The 7,406-nt window shown below is 35.7% G+C and overlaps 2 long non-coding RNA genes across 2 annotated transcripts in view; both read left to right on the top strand.

Moving 5' to 3' along the window:
* Positions 1-3,965, top strand: part of LOC149037609 (uncharacterized) — a 5,460-nt gene extending 1,495 nt beyond the window's left edge. Inside the window, exon 2 of the long non-coding RNA XR_016180927.1 lies at positions 1-3,965. This exon is cut by the window's left edge and continues 1,287 nt beyond it. This is a non-coding gene — a long non-coding RNA (uncharacterized LOC149037609).
* A 719-nt stretch (positions 3,966-4,684) lies between these two features.
* LOC149037608 (uncharacterized) lies at positions 4,685-5,919 on the top strand. The gene is made up of 2 exons (XR_016180810.1): positions 4,685-4,930; positions 5,418-5,919. It is a non-coding gene; the product is annotated as an uncharacterized LOC149037608 (long non-coding RNA).
* The last annotated feature ends 1,487 nt before the right edge of the window (positions 5,920-7,406 follow it).

Genomic DNA, 7,406 nt, shown 5'->3' with positions numbered 1-7,406 from the left:
TGAGCTAAGATATAGACTGTACTGAGCTTAAGGAAGTTTATTGAGCATAAGTACTGTACTGCCAATAGGAGTTGTTTGTTATTAAGAATATCACTAGTTGTTTAATAAATAACAGAAGTTGAGTTTGTAGGATTGTAGCGTTTCTCTGTGGGTTAGATTATACCATAACAGAAATTGTGGGCCTGTCAGGGAGCAAATTTTGTCATGGAGTTTTTTTGTAGATTATTTTGGGGAGAAGTTACTATTTGTAAAAGTTTTAATAGAGTATAGCAAGATGTCACAGTTTGATCCAGTGGTTTTTATGTCAAAGCCTACCAAAGATGTGTTCTTACCCTCTAGAGCTAGAGGGTAAGAAAGCAATGAAAAAACATCAGATACAGCATATTGTAGTGAAACATTTAGTAAATATTGAGGCTTTCAAAAAAACAATGTTGGAAACATTGTCAGAAACATATGGGCCATACAACATAGAAATGAAGAAGCTGCAACTGGAGTAAGAACTGAAAAAAGTTTGAGGCTGGAGAGAGAGGAAAAGGAACAACAAGAAAGGATTGAAAAAAGGATGGAGAGAGAGAGAGAGACTGGCATTGCAGCATGAACCAGAGATGAAAAAGTTAGAGGTACATATGAAATTAGGGTTAGACCCGACCAGTGAAAAAGTCCAGTGAGAAATTTGATGTTGCAAAGTATATAAAGTTTGTACCTCCATTTCAGGAAGCAGATTTTGACAAGTATTTTTTGCACTTTGAGAAAATAGCTAGCAACCATAAGTGGTCCAAGGTTTACTGTGTAATGTTACTACAAAGTGTACTATTTGGTAAAGGAAGGGAAATTTCTACACAGTTAAGTGTAGAACAAGTTGCAAGTAAGAGGCACATTCACAGTGGTGTCCAAACATTCATTGATGAGCAAAAAGCAGAAATGTGGAAGACACTGCACAATTTGCAGAAGATTTTTCATTGAGATACAAAGTGAATTTCATGGAAAAAGCCTGTCAGTTTCACACTCCACAAGGTAGAGTTCTGCCTCCTCCAAACCGGAGAAGTCAAGATAGTGATGGAGGAGATCCAAACAGAATCCTCTTAACAACTATGTAAATTGCTTCAGCTCCTCATGGTAAGGACAGAACAAGATTGATCCAGGTAAACTCATCAAGCCACCAACATGTTACCATTGCAGGAAAGGTCACCTGATTTCTAGCTGCCCAGAAAAGTGGACAGTGGTGCAAAAACAAAGTAGCGTGGAGCCTAAGCCTGATGGCTTTGTTGCTAGGCCATTGTCTTTATCTGCTGTAAGTAAAGATACACCTTCCTGAGTTCCAAGAAAGAAGACTCAGGCAAGTCCTATGAGTGAAGTCAGTGGCCTGTCCAAATCCGTCATGGATATTTTTTAGCCCTTGATTCACAACAGTTGAGTGTCATTGTCAAGTTATATGTCCAACTCCATACCAATCAAGATTTTGAGTGACACTGGAGCCTTGCAGTCTTTACTATTGAGTGACACTTTGGTGTTTTCTGAGAAGTCATCCACTGGTACAAGTGTTAATTCTAATCAGAGGAATCAGACTTTGTAAAACCAGAAGGATTGTACCAAGACAGAGTCATGCCCTTTGGTATGAAAAATTCACCAGCTACTTTCCAGCACCTTATCAAAAAAGTCATCACAGATCTTGAGGATTGTAAAGTATATATTGATGATGTGATTATCTTCAGTGACACTTAGGAAAAACACTTAAGAACTACCTACTTGTGAGTTCCTTAAGAGATTGAGTGGAGCTAAGCTGACCATAAATCTTTCCAAAAGTGAGTTTGGTTAAGTGCAAGCCACTTATTTGGGGCATGTTGTAGGACAAGGTCAAATAAAACCAGTTTGTGCCAGGGTTAAAGCGATAGCTAACTTTTTGCATTTGCTAAAGGCATTTGAGGAATTGAGAGCCATGTTACAGAGTGCCTTGGTATTGACAACACCTGATTTCAGCTCCATGTTCAAGGTGGCTGTTGATGCAAGTGATGTCACTGCAGGTGCCGTGTTGTTACATGAGGATAATGAAGGTGTGGAACATCCAGTTTGTTGTTTTTCTAAGAAGTTCAACAAATGTGAAAGGACTACTCCACCATTGAAAGAGAATGTTTGGCATGAGTATTGGCAATACAACATTTTGAAGTTTATGTTAGTCTTCCAAGTTTGCCTGTTGTCGTTTATAGTGATCATAACCCCTTTGTCATTATTCATAAGTTGAAGGCCAAAAATCAGCGATTAGTGAGGTGGAGTTTCACATTACAAGAGTGTGTTTTGGACATCAGACACACAAAAGGAAATGGCATTGTTATTCCAGACTGCCTCTCTAGAGTATAAATTTTTGCAAGAAAGTTTGCAAACTTTCTTTTCTTGAGGGGAGAGGGTGTTTTGAGTTATTATTGTTGTAAATATAAGCTTCTAGAAATATCCAGATTGCTTAGTCATGCTGACATGCACACCACAGAACTTTCTTGAACATTTCATTAAGTCTTGCAGATATTATGTAATACTGCTAAAATAGTTCTTTTGCAAGCTTCTGGAGTATTCCAGAACACTATGTAGACATAGACTGTAGTGGGCTTAAGTAAGTTTATTGAGCACAAGTACTGTACTGCCTTTAGGAGTTGCTCCTTATTAAGAATATCACCCATTGTGTACTAAAGTAGTTGAGTTTGCAGGATTGTAGTGTTTTTCTGTTGGTCAGGTTATACTGTAACAGACTTTACATGGTTTGAACCAAAGCGTTTGGCAATAGTTCATCTTTGAAATGGCTTGCCTGCATTGTGAAATATCATAAATCTAACACACATTTAAAGTTACAAAGGGTGAAACAAAAGACTGCTTCATACATACTAATGAGCCTCTTTCGCGTGCATTTTTTGTGTTTAAAAAAACTTACATGTGTGTGTACCTCTGACCTGTACTGTACTGTGGAACTAATAAACATTATCAAAAGTGACCTCCGTAAAAAAATACCCATGTGTCTCTTCTTGCAGCCCACCCCATCACTGCAATGGCCCATTCTATTCAGAAATGGCCCATAACTTTTTGAAGGCCAGGGGTCATAGGCCTATATACCTGTTTTGCCTTCCCAATTCCTTTTTTCCCAGGAAAACTTTCAGAAAACCATGGGGTTTCATGCAGAAAAAGACTACTCTAAAATCTAAAGGTAGCACACTTAAGTTTCCCAAGGATCTTAAAATCAAAAAACTTTACTGAGGACAGCTTCAAAAAAAAAACCTTTGTCAATTTGTTCTCAAGTTATGAGATCTGGTATTGAGGATTTATAATGTAAATATGTGACCTTCCATATGATATTAGGGACAAAGGGGATAGCACTCTCACAACACACTTTCACTTGAAGACAAAAGAAACTGAGTATATCACACTTACTGAGCACACTAGAGCATGCGTTAATAAACTTAATATGCTTTTGTGTAATGTAACACCCTACAACCCTTGCGAACTGAATTCCCAGTTTTCTGGGAATTCCTAGGAATTCTCAAAAATTCCCAATTATGGAAATGACCCTTGCAAACCGAATTCCCAGTTTTCTGGGAATTTCTGGGAATTCCTAGGAATTCCTAAAAATTCCTAGGAATTCCTAGGAATTCCTAGGAATTCTCAAAAATTCCCAACTATGCAAATTAACTCTGATTTAAAAAGCTTGGAATTACTGGGAATTTCTGGGAAAGGAAGACTCCAGTTTTGTGAGGACTTGGAATCCCTAGGAATTCCTAGGAATTCTCAGCTTTACAAACTACCTATAATTTAAGAAGTATGGAACTCTTGGGAATTTCTGGGAATTGAATTTGAGGCAATTTTAATACCCTGAGGTCCACATAAATTCTAAGAAATTCTCAATACCTTGAATGTGAAGGTTTTAAGAAAAAGAGTAATTTCAGAGGCTTAAAACTTTGGCTCAATAAAAGGTATGCTATACAAAACTTACCAAGAGATATACATACATGTACATGTTTATAACTTAAAGATCATGAAATTTATTACTCAAACTAAGTTTTAGTAAATCTTTACATTAATATGGATTTTCTCATGAACCAGCTGTCAGTTATGTTAAATGGAAATTGCCATCTTCCACAATAATTAACAATAATTACATTGTTATCTTACTTCCCTAACCTACATTACTGGTTGCCTTTGTAAGAAAACCTTGGAACAGTCAAACTCAGTTGCCTCAAACGCTGTCAGAGACTTTTTGTTGACAATACTTTTAGCAGAAATTTCATGCCTTAGACAAACAAATTCAACACCTAATTAATCTTTCTTTTTTCATGATTGTTGTTGCTGCTTTTTTTTTCAGTTTTTTGCTCTATTTTCATGACTAATTGCTGTAATTTGTTTTGCTGTTTTTATTCTTACAAAACATTTTTATAAGAAAAGGGGAACATTGACTACCTCTGTCTTGTCTGCATGCCAAATGTTTGCAAAGTGTGTGGATGATCCACAAGTATTGGAACTCTTGCAAAAATGTTTTGTAAGAGTTCCAATACTTGTGGATCATCCACACACTTTGCAAACATTTGGCATGCAGACAAGACAGAGGTAGGCAATCGGCAAGCCAGCGGATTCACTTTTCTAGCCAATGACAAGTCCTAAACGATCCACGTGATCATGCGCGTGATCGGAAACAAAGACGACTCCATTTGGCGCTCATCTTTGAATGTACTTTTCATCGGTTGATCGCTTTTCTCAACTGTTTTGCTTAATATAACATTTCTAAAGATAGCTTTTATTGTGGTTCAATGGGAAAACGAGAATAGCGTGAGTGTTGTAAAAGAAAAGGAAGTCGTTGGCGCCGTGGAGTTAAAAGAAAGGACAACAGTTGACATATTGACTGGTACAAACAAGGGTCGAGTGGCCATCTGTAAGGCTACGATTTTGAAAGTTTGAGGTGAGTAAAAATTGCGATATTCGTTACGTGATCAAAATCTTATAAAAGAATAGATGTAGCGGGTTGAATTAAGCTTACATAACGCTCGGCGCAACTGAAACTAGAATAATTCTGAGAATCGAATCGGTCACTTGCATGCCGCAGTTTCTTAAGCTTATGCTTTACAATGAAATAAACCTATCAGTAAGGTTTCAAGATTCCTCTAGTCACGTTTGGGAACATTCAAGATTCATTATAGGAACTGTTATTAAACAAACCTTGGTACATAAAGAAGCCCTCCTTGGTAAAAACAAAATAATGTATTCAGCCCTTTTTTAGTAAAATCAATGAGAGAGATGTACTAACTCCAATATGAAAGTCACTCAATATAACAGAGATTTCTCAATTTGAGAATCCAATGAATGCCCTTTTCCTCATAGCCATCTTAAAAGCCTGGTCTGAGCTTTAAATATACATATTTTAATATATTATTTTTTTTCAAATTCAGATGTCAAGGAATCCAGATACAAAATGGTCAAGGTTCTTGTTGACAACCTCATTCAAGGCCAACTCATTGTGAGCCCAGGAAAAAAAATACAAACAGTACAAACAGCAGCTAAGTTTGCAGTTTAGGATAACTTCATTCTAATTTATTGTTACAGTTACAACAAGATTTAAATCAAAAAATCAATTTTATTTGTCTGTAATTAGCCCCTTCACTCCTAAGAGTGCTTGGTTTTCAAATATAACTTAAGATATTGTATTTTATGGAAAAGAATCCACAGATTTTATTCACAATTTGTGTCAAACCAAATTTAATGATTAATTAGAACTACATGTATTTTATATGAATAGCTGTAATTGAGGATTAATCCGTATGAAGTTTTCAAGAAAAGAAAAATAAATCAAATTCCATCCTAATATTACCACACATTGATGTTAATTAATCAAAAATATTTTACATGTAAGCCTTACTTAAGCTTCTAAATAAATTTCATTGAATACTTGAATTTTAGCTGGGTTTTTTTTTATTTAAAGTATTTATTTTATATCATTAGCCTCAAATTTTTGCTTAAAATTCCCAGTAATTCTTAAACATTCCTAAAAATTCCCAAAAATTCCCAGAAATTCCCAGAAATTCCTAGGAATTTTTTAGATTTACAGCTTTTCAGGGAAAGTCATTGGTTCTCTGAGTTGGAATTCCTAGGAATTCCTAGGAATTCCTAGGAATTCCAAGTCCTGTTGGCTATAAACTTGGAATTTCTGGGAACTTCTGGGAATTTCTGGGAATTTCTAGGAATTTCTAGGTTTTTAGAACCAGAGTTGTTATGGTTGGGAATTCCTAGGAATTCCTAGGAATTCCCAGTCCGAATTTACTGTGAAAATTCGCACCTTTATTCCTAGGAATTCCTAGGAATTCCAAAAGCCATTTCGCAAGGGAAACAATGAAACATGTGCCATTGAACAATGAAGCATGAGTAGCCATACATGCAAAGCATGTAAACCTTCAAACACAAAAGCTAACACGCAAGCAGACACAGCACACCAGGCTGTAACCTTGTGTGCAGCATGCACATTAACTGATTGCAAAGCTAGTGTAATCATTACACAGTCAGTGAATTTTCATTCTTGGATTGATACTACAAGTTCAATTAAACTGAAGCTTGTATTGGTGTACTATAGTTATCAACTTTGTGATCAGAATTGTGACAATCATGTAACAACTCAACATGTCCAAGATATTCATAAATCACTGAGTAGTTAGTAAAAGCTGGTTCTGACACTTTGAAATTACCTTGATTTTCAGGGCAAATAATGAATTTGACCTGAAATCAAAGTTGACTTGAAATCAACCTCGATTTAAAAAAAAAAACAGGTTTTACACATTTCTAAATCAACCTTGATTTCAAAGGCAACTCATGAATTTAACCTTGAAATCAAGGTCAATTTCTAAAAAACAATTTTTTGCACATTTTGAAATCAACCTTGATTTTATGTTTTTTGTGGGTGAGTAATTTCACACCTTCGCAATGTCTCACTCATGAGTTCTGAAGAGGGTGTAAATATTTTTATTGTTTGTGTGAAGATTTCATGCATGTGGCCTCTTATATGTTTTCTTCAGATTGAAGATACAATATTGATTAGCATCAACATTTTATCTGATTAAGAAGTCGTGGTGTGCCTTGATTTGTTCTTCTGTCTCTCAGAGTGTCTATGTAAATGAGGAAAGCATGACAGTCTGAGTTTAAACCTTCAGGAAAATCATCTCTTTTTTGAAAAATTCCCCCACACATAAATATTACAACAAATTCCTTTTGCAGTAAAGTTGAGAAGCTTTTTCCCATAACACTAGAAAGAAGAAGGATTCTTTACAGCATCTCCATTACAATTAATATTCCAGTGACAGCGAACAATTTTCCTCTTTCCTTCTTCTGTTGGGTTTGCTTTTAACTATAGATGCAAATTTGCAATCTGGCTCTAACAACAGTGAATAATA

The sequence above is a fragment of the Pocillopora damicornis genome, chromosome 11, assembly GCF_964200805.1.
Source record: "Pocillopora damicornis chromosome 11, jaPocDami1.2, whole genome shotgun sequence".
Classification (NCBI taxonomy): domain Eukaryota; kingdom Metazoa; phylum Cnidaria; class Anthozoa; order Scleractinia; family Pocilloporidae; genus Pocillopora; species Pocillopora damicornis.
This window is presented reverse-complemented; position numbering and strand designations above follow the sequence as displayed.